The sequence below is a fragment of the Elephas maximus genome, chromosome 3 (assembly GCF_024166365.1).
Source record: "Elephas maximus indicus isolate mEleMax1 chromosome 3, mEleMax1 primary haplotype, whole genome shotgun sequence".
Taxonomy (NCBI): Eukaryota; Metazoa; Chordata; class Mammalia; order Proboscidea; family Elephantidae; genus Elephas; species Elephas maximus.
In genome coordinates, this window is record NC_064821.1 from 187,620,227 (window position 1) to 187,633,209 (window position 12,983).

A 12,983-nucleotide genomic window follows, 5' to 3' on the forward strand; every position below is an offset into this window, starting at 1 on the left:
GGACATGACAGATGCCCAGGAGCTTTGTGCTCAGGTAGAAGCCAGAGTGAACAGCCCCAGCCTGGAAGAGGCCCGGTGCCCTGAGTCCCAGGGCCCCGGCAAGACCAATGACTCAGCCCAAGTACCGACGCTGGCAGAGACAGATGCTGATGTTCTAAAGGCACTCAAACCATCCATCTTGACCAAACTAAATTTCCATCTCAGAAAAAAGGTCCTAGAGGTACAGTTGGGAATTCCCATAAAGGTAAGGGAATCCTGGAACCAACCTGTAGCAGTCTTAGAGAAATTACCCACACAGGAGGTGCTTGGGAATCTAAACAACCGAGGGAAAACATCCCTCCAGGAACTCCCCATCCAAATACACAGTGCACAAGCCCCCGAACAACAATTAATCTGCCTTAGAAAGCAGCTCATTGTTGAGCTAAAGGCAGTACAGCAGAGGAAGAATCAAGCTAGTTCCACAGGAGGGCCCCATGGTTCTGCCCACCAGGTCTCCAAGATCTCACAACTCAATGAGGACACGGCAGATGCCCAGGAGCTTTGTGCTCCAGTAGAAGCCAGAGTGAACAGCCGCAGCCTGGAAGGGGCCTGGTGCCCTGAGTCCCAAGGCCCCGGCAAGACCAAGGACTCAGGCCAAGTACCCACACTGGCAGTCAAGAAAGAGTACCCACAGAAACAAAAACCACAAGGGGACTCTAAGGAAAGGAATGCAGGGTTTGGTCTGCCCTCAACCGTAGAAAACAGACACCCCGCCGAAGACCAGAAGCCAGCAGGGTTATCTGTGAACAGGACACCCGGAGGTCCCTGGCAAAGGAGTCAGAGCTTTGATATTGCAGCCTCCTGTCAGCAGAGTCCTAAGTACTGTCCTCAGTTTAAGCTCCCAAAAGTACCTCCAGGGGCTGCTGGAGGGAAAGACTCTGAGAAAAATGACACGGAGGACAGTGAAACCAACCTCAGTGTCATTACAGAAGCAGCCAGGAATCCTGGGACTGCCCAGCCTGTGGTGCCCCAGGCTTCACAGGGCCAGTCTTTGTTGGGCCCCCTAATTCAGGGTAATCTCTTGCAGAAAAAACTTTTGCAGAATGACACTCCACAGGAGCAAGTAAGAGTGACCTGTACTCAGAAGAGCCCCGGCCTTACAGAATTTGGCTTAAAAAATAAGATGAAGTGTATTTTTCACTGTATTAATCCTAAGAGAGTACATGAGGAATCCATGTTCTCTCCAGAGAAGAAAGGAGCCAAAACACGAAAAAACAATCTTAAGAAGAGCCTGGCCCCAGCCAAAGGCCCTGTGCCCCATGCCCAGATCCGCATGCAGAATGAGCTCTGTGAGACAGTCCAGTATCCTGAGACCGTGGGAACTTCCTGGTCCAGGAAGGCAGTATCAGTCCTCATGGCGGAACTACCATTCTTCCCGGACCATGCCCAGAGGCTGCTGGAGTTCTACCTCCAGAAGCAGTTAATTCAGGATCACTGGGGCGTGTCTCAGAAGATCAAGCAGTCCACTGTATTGCTCCTATACACTGCTGACCTTCAGCCTCTGCCCTTGAGCAGTAAAGCCTTGGACCATTTGAATGTCCCCTGGTGTGCAGCCCCAGAGTTCAGTGGCGTTAGTGATCTGATCTCACTCACATTGGCCCCAGTGTCAGACTCCATGCCACACTTGCTCACCCAGACCAAAGCAATACTGCAGAGCCACATGGACTCCAAATGTTGGCCGATCCTGCAGGGCACCGTCATTGCCCATATATTTATCTCCCAGGACTGGGGAATTCCTGGGAGGACAGAAGTAGCTCAGTTCCCCTGCAATCTGGAAAACAAGCTCCTAGAGCTACAGGCACCAACTGATCCTGAGATGTATCAGAAACTTATGTCCTCACAGACCCTGCCAGGTGCTGTCATTGAACACACTAAGCTGTCCAGATCCCTGCCCAAGGGAGCCATGGAGAAACTGGGACCTAATTTGCAGGACAAACATCTAGCCTTCCTGTCAGGGCTGCCTGCTCTCTATTATTTGGCTCCCTCCAAGGCCACGGGCCCGCCAATCACTAGCCAATCTGCAAACGCAGAGATAATGCCTGAGCCTGTTGAAATCACACCAGACTCTCTCACTGAGATGGTCTCCTACGAAGAACGGTGCATAAGTCCCGGGCCAGGCCATCAAGATGACGAGACTCATGCAGACGGAGCACAAGAGTTCCTCACTAAAGTGCAGGAAGAACGAACAAAGGAGACGGTGCGTCCAGAAACTCAAAGAGATGCTGCTATTCTAAAGGCACTCAAAACATCCATCTTGACCAAACTAAATTTCCATCTTAGAAAAAAGGTCCTAGAGATGCATCTGGGAATTCCCATAAAGGCAAGGGAGTCCCGGAACCGATGTGTAGCAGTCTCAGTGAACTTACCCACACAGGAGGCACCTGGGAGTCTAAACAGCCAAGGGAAAACATGGCTCCAGAAACTCCTCATCCCACCAAACAGTCCATATGCCCCAGGTCCAGAATTAATCGGACTTACACAAAAGCTGATTCTTGAGCTAAAGGCAGTACTGCAGAGGAAGAAACAAGCTAGTTCCAGAGCAGGGCCCCAAGGTTCTGCCCACCAGGTCTCCAAGATCTCACAACTTAGCAGGGACATGACAGATGCCCAGGAGCTTTGTGCTCAGGTAGAAGCCAGAGTGAACAGCCCCAGCCTGGAAGAGGCCCGGTGCCCTGAGTCCCAGGGCCCCGGCAAGACCAATGACTCAGCCCAAGTACCGACGCTGGCAGAGACAGATGCTGATGTTCCAAAGGCACTCAGACCATCCACCTTGACCAAACTAAATTTCCATCTCAGAAAAAAGGTCCTAGAGGTACAGTTGGGAATTCCTATAAAGGTAAGGAAATCCCAGAACCAGCCAGTAGCATTCTTAGAGAAATTACCCACACAGGAGGTGCTTGGGAGTCTAAACAAGCAAGGGAAAACATCCCTCCAAGAACTCTCCATTCCAATATACAGTGCACAGGCCCCCGAACAACAATTAATCTGCCTTAGAAAACAGCTCATTGTTGAGCTAAAGGCCGTACAGCAGAGGAAGAAACAAGGTAGTTCCATAGCAGGGCCCCATGGTTCTGCCCACCAGGTCTCCAAGATCTCACAACTCAGTGAGGACACGGCAGATGCCCAGGAGCTTTGTGCTCCAGTAGAAGCCAGAGTGAACAGCCGCAGCCTGGAAGGGGCCTGGTGCCCTGAGTCCCGAGGCCCCGGCAAGACCAAGGACTCAGGCCAAGTGCCCACCCTGGCAGTCAAGAAAGAGTACCCATGGAAACCGAAACCCCAAAGTGACCCTAAGGAAAAGAATGCAGGGCTCAGACTGCCCTCACCCACAGAAAACAGACACTCCACTGATGACCAGAAGCCAGCAGGGTTATCTGTGAACAGGACACCCGGAGGTCCCTGGCAAAGGAGTCAGAGCTTTGATATTGCAGCCTCCTGTCGGCAGAGTCCTAAGTACTGTCCTCAGTTTAAGCTCCCAAAAGTACCTCCAGGGGCTGCTGGAGGGAAAGACTCTGAGAAGAATGAAGTGGAGGACAGTGAGACCAACCTCAATGTCATTACAGAAGCAGCCAGGAATCCTGGGACTGCCCAGCCTGGGGTGCCCCAGGCTTCACAGGGCCGGTCTTCGCTGGGCCCGCGAATTCCTGGTAAGCGTTTGCAGGAAAAAACTTTGTGGAAGGAGACTCCGGAAGAGCGAGTGAGACTAGCCCACACTCAGAAGAGCCCTGGTGTTCCAGAATCTGGCTTAAGAAATAAGGTGAAGTGCAGTTTTCGCTGTATTAATTCCAAGACATTAGATGAGAAATCCATGTTTTCCCCAGAGGAGAAAGTGACCCAAATGCGAAAAAACTGTCTTAAGAGGAGCCTGGCCCCAGCCAAGGGCCCTGTGGGTCAAGCTAAGACAGAGAAGATAACAGAGGATCCGAAGGCCCAATCTGTCCCCACTGAGAAAGAGCTGAGCCTGGCCTTCTCGGGAGGCCTGGAGGCCCCAGACAAGCAGCTCTAGGGCTACTCTTACCATCTTCGCTCTGGCTCTATGCTGGGCCACCTCCACAGCTGCTTGGCACCATCCTTGAGAGCCTTGTGCCACCCAACCAGGGAACCCACCCTGCGTCCCAACCCGCACTTCAGAGAAAAACACTCCTTTCTTCAAGGAGAAGACCCAGTCCCTTAAAATAGTCTGTAGGGTATCAAATATATGGCCCAAATATATCTCCAAGCAAAGATACATGCCTGCTTGCTCCTTCTTGTCTCCTTGTGATATGTTAAAGGGTTAGTGGGGAGGTATATAGTCTTTTCTAGAAGAGAATAACCTTAAACCCACAGTTCAGATGTGTTAGCATTCCACATAACTCCTCCCAGCGCTATCCTGGACTGTCGATAAAGGGACTTGAGTAGAGACGACAAGGCCCTTGTCTAAGGTACACTGAGGTAAAGATCAGGCTGGAATTCAGACATGGCTTCCCATGATGATCTTGAACCCCATGACAACAGTACTGACAAGAAGGAGTGGTCTGGAAATCAATGCATTGTTGGCCCACCCATAGGCAAAAGTCATTAATTGATGACTGATATATACATATGCCTGCAATCTGGAAGAAGGTTTTTAGGGGAGTGCCACAGTGCTCCATCCTTGAAGAGGTGCTTTTTTGAGTCAAAAAAGCAGTTTGTATGACAGAGGTCAAAACCAAAATACAGAATCTCCCCTCTCTGCTCCCCAGTTGGTACTAACAAGATCTTTCAAACAGCCTGGGAGCTACTGTGGCCCTGTTGCCTGTTTCCCACCTCCACTGCCTCTCAGCTACATGGAAGGAATGCCTTCTAGAATGAAGATTAGAGTAGAAGGTGGAGAGGTTTGTTCCCCAGCCCTAAGGCTGGCAGGGGAGGAAGCCGGTAGGGAAAGAATGTAAATGGTAGTATGAATACCCGGGACAGCATGCCGTGCTCCTGACCAGGGCATGATAATGGAGAAAAGCTGGGTTTTTCCACATTAAAAAAAGCCCAGAGCCAGGAAGTCAACCCACGGCCTAAGTGCTCTTGGCGGAGGGAGGTAAGCAAACTCTGAGATTTGTGAGCCTGAGAAAGAACATGGGCCTAGTGATGCAGAAAGAGGGCAGATGTGGCATCCTAGCCTTCAGTGACCAGTGAGGTTTGGGACCAGGAAGAAAGAACTGGGAAACAAAAAGACAAAGAGGTTGCCCTGAGCATGTGGGATGGACTACTATTTTGGCCACCACCTAGTAGCCTTCAAAAGGTACCATTCCTGTGTCCTCCTCTAACCTACCACAGAGAAGCCAAGAGCTGGAGAAAGAGCAGGAAATGTGGCTTCTTTATGATGTGGTACAGGGGACTGTGGGATACCCCTGCCTCACTGGTTCCTAAGGAAATCCAGGATCACTCACCATCCATCAAACCAGGAGGAGGTGGTGGCTGGACTCACTTCCTCTATAGGATTCCACTGCCTCACACAATGTGTCCACTGAGTGGATGCAGAAAAACCAGGATGGGAAAAAGCATGGATGTATCCCTGTTCAGAGTGGTGATTCTGTGCCTAAAGGGTAGGGACCCAGCCCCTATGTGGCCACCAGAGGAGGCAGGCACAAGCCCTAGGCCTGCTATGCCAACATTCTCTATGTGTTTTCCTAATGCATCCCCAAAGGAGATCAAAGGAGGTCCTGTGGCAGGCACATCCTCCCTGCCTGGTGGGAGTTGGGCAGAGAGCCGCAGAACAGAGAGAGGAACAGAGGAAGGCCAGAGTGAGAGGAAGTGACTCAAAAGGGTCAAAACAGCGCCAGGTGGGAAGCAAGGGTTAGTGTGCACACATCCTGACTTATGGTGCAGCAGGTCCTTCCCGTGGTCCCTCACAGGCTCCTACCTACCCCACCCCAGCATGGGCTCATGCTGCTGACCAAAGTCCTGTGCCAAATGGCTGGGCCAGTGAGATGAGCTGGAACCAATATCTTCAGGATCATGAGTTCTCAGCAAAATCAAGAGCTGAGAAGAGACAGGGTGAGAGCCTGTGAACTCATGCAGGATGTTGTTGAGGGGATGAAGACTTGCTCACCATATCCCACAACCCTAGCACAACCCCTACCTCCTACCTTCCTCTTCCCCCACAGAGCTCAAGAGAGTTAAAATCAGAGCAAAATAAATGCTTCAGGGCAGTGCACAAACTCCAAAAATGTAATATACCCCAGAAGTGGTGGTAGATGCTAGGAATACATCGCTGCTTGCTCGGGATCTTTGGAGTTCACCTCTGGGCCTTTAATGTAACATGTCATGGTGAACAGCCCTGACCTTCTACAGCCCTTCCTTTGGGCTCTCTGGGTGGGTACTTGAGAACTCTATAAATGTAACTTAGGGGACTGACTAGCAGCAGTAAGAGGAGGATGTCTTCTCCAAACATCACTCTGCCTGTTAATCACTGAGTCCTTGAGGACTAGGACCATGCCTGCCTCGTTTTGTACATGCTCACCCTGTCCCATCCAGGGAAGGCCAAAACACACTGAGCACAGGAGTGAGAGGGTAAAACCCCACTGAGATGCTATTTCCTGCACCATGAGACAGGTCGCTGGGCCTCTGCTGTGTTACTGGCCTTGAAGGCCTAATGCTCTACTTGTGCTCATGGGCCCATGGCCTTAGCCAGGGCTGTCATTAAAGAAAGGACAAGAAGTTTCCTGTGTCCACCGTAGGGTTAGAAAGGAGGACGGACAATCTTGAGCTGGAGCGGAGACATGGAGAAAGGGCACCATGCAGGCAGGTAAGGTACTGGGAGACAGTACCAAGTCCCTAACACACCTGGCTGGGCTTGCAAAGAGATGTCCATTCCCATCTCCAGAGACAGTGAGGTCAGGCCCCTGAACACGTGGTCTGCATGAGAGTACAGGGGAAGAAGGGGCCCTGAGAAGGAGACAGAGAAAGACACTCATTTCCAGAACGAGAGATGGGTTCTGCCAACGGCCTCCCTTCCCCGATTTGTCCCTCTTCTCCACTGTAACTTCTCTGGGTCCATGGCCAGGCAAGGAGCATGCTGCGGGCTTTCCAGAGTGTTTTTCTTCCAAGGTCAAGTCTGTCCAGAGGCCACAGGGTCAGGGCCCTGGGCACAGAGCCTGACGTGTGGGAATCCAGACCACGGGAAGGGAAACCTATCTTTGCAGTAAATACTGCTGGCAGCTGCAGAAAACTGGGGGGTGGGAAGGATGATTAAAGACAGACGTCAGATTAGGATCTCACTACGCACAGTGAATAACGCATGGACACATAGACACCCAGTTACACATGTACATAAAGAGAAAGACACAGATTCAAAGATGCCACACAGAAATACTACACAGTACAAACAGACATGACCAGAAATACACATCTACATAGACCCGGGAACACGCTGGGTCAGAAATGCTCAAGCAGACACAGGCACAAATACAGACGCACATACAAAGCTGACCTGCACACATAACAAAAAGATACAGCCCATCTTGTAGACTCACAAACACAAATGCAGTCCAAATTCATCCTTCAAAGCCCCTTTCCTCTATAAATCCTCTGAGGCCACCTCAGAACCAGGCCCGACTATCCCTCCTCCAAACTCTGGTTGGTAATTTTTGTTTCACTGCTTATTCTTTAATAGGGACAGCCTTGGATTCACGTGCACAGCCCTGGTCTCAACAACTTGGCTGTGTGCTCTTAAAAAAATGTCAAGGGCTTGAAGTAGACCTACTGCCCTCATCCTTCACCTATGCACCCATCTCCACAAGGGCCCCAACTTTACTACTGGTTCCATCCCTGCAGGGCTCTGGCCCCCCGCCCCTTCAACACAGCAGATAGAAACAACAAGGGAAGAACAAAAAAGACAGTCACACCCGCCAAGGGCACTCTCAAGGCACCATGAAGATGCAGGTCTTGGTTCCCCAGGAGGGAGACCATGACACATGGCATGGCTACATGTGCAGTTCTAGCCCAAGTTTTAATGTTAACCATGATCCCACACCTGTCAACCCTAACGCCTACTCCAAACCTATTCCCAGAGACAACTCTAAACCAGCAGTGCTTTCAAGTGCAAACTTTGGAACAACTGTACCTCAGGAAGGTAAGAAATGAATTCTTCCAAAAGCCTCAGTGAGCTTGGAAGTGGATTCTTCCACAGTAAAGCCTTCAGACGAGAACGCACCCCAGTCAACACCTTGATTGCAGCCTTGTGAGACCATAAGCAAAGGACTAAGCTAAGCCACACCTGTACTCTCCACCACAGAAAATACGGCATATTAAATGCGTGTGGTTTTAAGCCACCAAGTTTGTGGTACTTTCTTAAGCAGCAGGAGATAGGGAAAGAGAAGGCGTCTAGGGAACCCTTCTCCTTTAGCTCTCTATAAAAATAAGTAGCTGTGGAGGGTCTACAGCCCTCCTAAAAGGCCGGGGCTCCTTCATCCGTCATCTTAAATGTAAAGTAACCTTGAGCGCCTTCATCTGATAATTGATGTGAGAGTGCCATATGTTGGAAACAGCTAAAAACAACAACAACAAAACTGACAGTGAACTTGTAAAAGAAGGTGGGAGGGTTTTCCCAGGCAGTAATAAAGGAACAAAAACTTAAAAAAACCCATAGGTTTGACAGGTAAAACAGGTAGCTCCAGATTTTCTTTGACCTCAGGAGGGAGGAACAATCCACACAGGATTACAAGGAGCAAATGTTCGATAAAGATTTGTTGAATAAATTTGGCAAAGATGATTGGAGAAAACAAAGGGTTTACTTGAGATCATAGTGCCAGTATCCCCAAAGGGGCTCATCAGACCAAATCTTCAGAACTTGTTTCTAGAAACTACACAGTCACTAGCTCATCATATCCACTCTGCTTCCTCAAAGGTGGAACCTAAACAGTGAGTCAAGGCTAGGAGGGATGAGAACAGGTAACCTGTACAGTAGCTATGGGTGATTTCTCTGACCATAGGAAGAGCTGCTAAATTTTGGGATTGAGCCAGTTTCTACAACCACAACGATAAGAACAGATCAACATCGCCTGCATTTACGCTATGTCCTGTGGCACTCTGTCCTGGCCCACAGGAAAGCAGCTGACCTAAAGGCACTGTTATGGATTGAATTGTGTCCCCCCAAAACGTGTGTGAACATGTCTAGGCCATGATTCCCAGTATTGCCTGGTTGTCCTCCATTGTGTAATCTGATGTAATTACCTGTGTATGTGTTATAAATCCTAACTTCCATGATGTTAATGAGGTGGGACACAATCTACAGGACTAGGTTGTATCTTGAGTCAACCTCCTTTGAGATATAAAAGAAAGGAGCAAGCAGAGAGGAGGGAGACCTCATCACCATCAAGCAAGAAGAGCAGGAGGGAAGCACGTTCATTGGGCCTGCGGTCCCTGCACTGAGAAGCTCCTAGGCCAGGGGAAGGTTTATGACAAGGACCTTCCCCCAAAGCCGACACAGACAGAAAGCCTTCCCCTGGAGCTGTCACCCAGAATTTGCACTTCTAGCCTCCTAAACTGTGAGAGAGTAAATTTCTCTTTGTTAAAGCCATCCACTTGTGATATTTCTCTTACAGCAGCACTAGATACCTAAGACAGGCACTAACCAAAAACTTGAAAATGCATCTCCTCTGTCTGTCCTGGATTTGATCTGGAAGAATGTAGCACAAGCAGCACTTGTACATAAGGGTAAAAGTTTGCAAGGTAGCAGAGAACTGGCTTCTAGAAGCATATGCCTCAGGAACAGCAACTTAATCTAACACAGATGACCAAGGGGCTTTGGAAAATCAGCATAACTGGAACCTCTAAAAAATTTAGCACACAGACACACACATTCTGAGTGCACAGTGCAGCTCTGGGTGATTCAGATCAAATGAAGCTGGGAGCCTGGCCAGTTTACCCAAAGGTTATGGACAAAGGTAATTTGGTAGAGTAATGGCAGGGGGGCTAAGAATGTGGCTGCCAGAAGAGGGAAAAAGAGTAACTGAGTTTCAGTGTCACCTTTGAAAAGGCATAAAACCAAAAAACCAAACCAGCTGCCATCAAGTGGATTCCCACTTATGGTGACCCTATGTGTTTCAGAGTAGAACTGTACTCCATAGGGTTTTCAAAGAGTGTGACCTTGCAGGAGGACATTGCCAGATCTTTCTTCCGAGGTGCCTCTAGGTGGATTTGAACCACCAACCTTTCAGTTAGTATCTGAGGGTTTAACCATTTGAGCCATCCAACCCGTTGCCGTCGATTCCAACTCACAGTGACCCTAGAGAACACAGCAGAACCACCTCATAGGGTTTCCGAGAAGCAGCTATTGGATCTGAACCGTCCACCATTTTGTTAGCAGTCGAGTACTTACCCAGTGCGCCACCAGGGTTCTTGAGCTACCCAGGGGCTCCATAATATACGTTAACTCATATAAGTATGCTGCAAAGCTATAATTTTCCCCTTATGGCTCAATAACTGGCAATACATGAACTGAAGAGCATAAAACATTTATTTATTTAGCATAGTGCCTGGCAAGGTGGTAGCACTTAGTAAATATATGTGGGTCTCTGAGGTGATTACTGGGAAGGGGGCATGGGGATGAAGGAGGAAGTTATAATGGGAAAGACGATCATGTCTCCAGCTGGACACTGATGGTCTTGGTTCCTTGGTCCAAAGCTTGTGAGCAATTTCTGTCAGAACTTGGCCATTGAGATCGAAGTGTGGAGTGGATAATGGTATTACTATTAGAAATGAGAGTAAATCAATCTGTGAAATGGGGATACCAGAAAGCAAGCAGCTCTGCTTGAAGACAGACATGTGAGATTGGGAGATAAAAGATTCGGAAACTGAAGAGAAAGGAAATTTTTTGCATAAATACGATCCATTTAGGAGCCACTATTTTTTATGGGAATAAAAACATCAAGGGTGCTAGAAATGGGCCTAGGGAGGTCCTCTTCTTTACGTTTGGGGGGTGGTGAGGGTGTCATATACATATGTGACAAAATAGAAGAATAAGAACGTGATCAGAGAATATGTGGAAGATCAGAAGCTGAGAAATCCAGGCAGTAAGGATATTGGTCAGCTTTGAAATGAATATTTTCCAATGAAACTGGGGTGAGCTATTCTCTCCACAGTTATTTCCTTTTCAGAGAGTGTTTTTGAGAACATTTACAGCAACTTGCTGACATCCTTCACTTCTGTGCTGGAACTCTTTGCAGAATTTTTGTGATTGGGAGAGAATTAAACCGTATTCTTAGGGTCTGTAAGATCTTAATACTCACCTAACAAACCTGGCTTGGTTTTTCCTCTCACTGCTTAATCCCCAGGAAGGCCACAGTCCCTAAGGAGAGTGTATTAATTATCTAATGCTGCTTAAGAAACTGCCCCCAAACTTAGTGGTCTAAAACAACAAATAGTCTGTGGGTCAGGAATTTGGGAGTGGCTTTTTAGAAGGGTGCATCTGACTTTCATGAAGTTGCAGTCAAGCCATCTGCCAGGGCAGCAGTCATCTGAAGGCCTGACTGGAGCTACAGGGTCTGCTTCCAAGTTCACGCACATGACTGATGGCCTGAGGCTTCAGGACCCGGACACCTGGGCCTATCCATTGAGCAGATTGAATTTCCTCACAACAGGGCGCCCTCTTCCATACAGGCAAGTCCAGAGACCGCCCTTGGGGGTCCGCAGTTACACTGAGGCGCCCAAGGGGACAAATACAGAGAGAGCCCTGGGGAGGCTGGGTTCACACAGGGGTGCTCCACGGGGGCGGCTCTCCACACCTCCTCAGGAACTCCCTCCACGGACCAGAGGCAGCAGACACTTAGGATCGTTCTCCTACACAGGGGCACCTTGGGGCAGCTCCCACACAAACACCTCAGAGTCCCCGGAGGGCCGTCCTTTGGGGTGCCCGCCAGGTCCCCGCCTCCCCCGCTCCCGTTTACCATAAAGGATGTCCCGGTGCGGGGCGCGGCTCCGGGCCTGGCGGGCTCTACACCGTGGGCCCCGCGCCGCCCTTGGCCGCTAGGCGGGCCTGCGTACTGGGGCCCAACGCCGGGAGCAGACGGACGGCGCGGGCCTAGCGGCAGCCTGAGGCGGTGGAGGCTGCGACGTCAGGGCGCGCGCCCGCAGCACACCCACCCTCCTCGCCCCCCACCGACAGCGGCTGTGGCGCGCGCCCGCGCCTCCCCGCCCAGCTGGCCACCGGCGCTGGGGAGCGAGGTGCCCAGGGACCGCGGGAGGGCGGCGGCCCGGCTGGGACTCGGCGTCTGGCTCCCAGGAGCCATCGACCCAGGTGCCAATGGGCGTCTCCCCCTAGTGCCTGGCACTGGGGCGGGGAGACTGAGTCAGCTGGGCCGCCCGCTGCAAGGTCAGTGTGGGTCCCGAGGAGGTGGCCCAGGAGGGGGGCGCCCCAGGGACCCGAGGCCACTCACAACTCCTGCCTGTGCCAAGGCAAGGGCGGGGTTCCGGTGGGTCCTGCCGCTGGCATCTGCCTGGGGGGCGAAAATGACTCTCTCAGCCGCCCTGACCGTGGCCCTACTTCCCTCACCAGGCTCTGCTGCCCACCCAGGCCTCTGGGTCCCTGGTCCTGGGGCGCTTACCTTCGCGGTGTGCCACCCGCCCCCGGAGTGCCCAAGAGCGCCTCTTTTCTGAGACTGTTGGTCTACCGTCTCTAGCAGTAAAGCCACACGGTATTGTAACCCCCTTTTTGCTGCAGCAGCCTTGTCCCTCTAACTATCCAGTCAGCAGTTCTGAGAGCTATAAAGTGCATTACATTAAACTAGATGCTTTGTAAAAAGTGCGGTAACAAAAAGAATGTTGAAAGTCGTAAGCCCCTGAGACTAATTATAAAGCAGTAAGTAAAGAAATACAAATGATATGCTGAGGACCTTTTTATTAAAATCACATCTTTTAAAATTTTTTTAAAAAAAATTTTTGTTCTGTTTTAAGTGAGTTTACAAATGAAATCAGTCTCTCACACCAAAACTTAT

The 12,983-nt window shown here is 50.3% G+C and overlaps 1 long non-coding RNA gene across 1 annotated transcript; it reads right to left on the bottom strand.

The window, feature by feature from the left end:
- Positions 1–10,536: 10,536 nt before the first annotated feature.
- On the bottom strand, positions 10,537–12,265 carry LOC126073661 (uncharacterized). Its single transcript, XR_007516825.1, has 3 exons — positions 11,937–12,265; positions 11,280–11,338; positions 10,537–10,739 (listed from the first exon to the last, which is right to left on the bottom strand). It is a non-coding gene; the product is annotated as an uncharacterized LOC126073661 (long non-coding RNA).
- Positions 12,266–12,983: the final 718 nt, after the last annotated feature.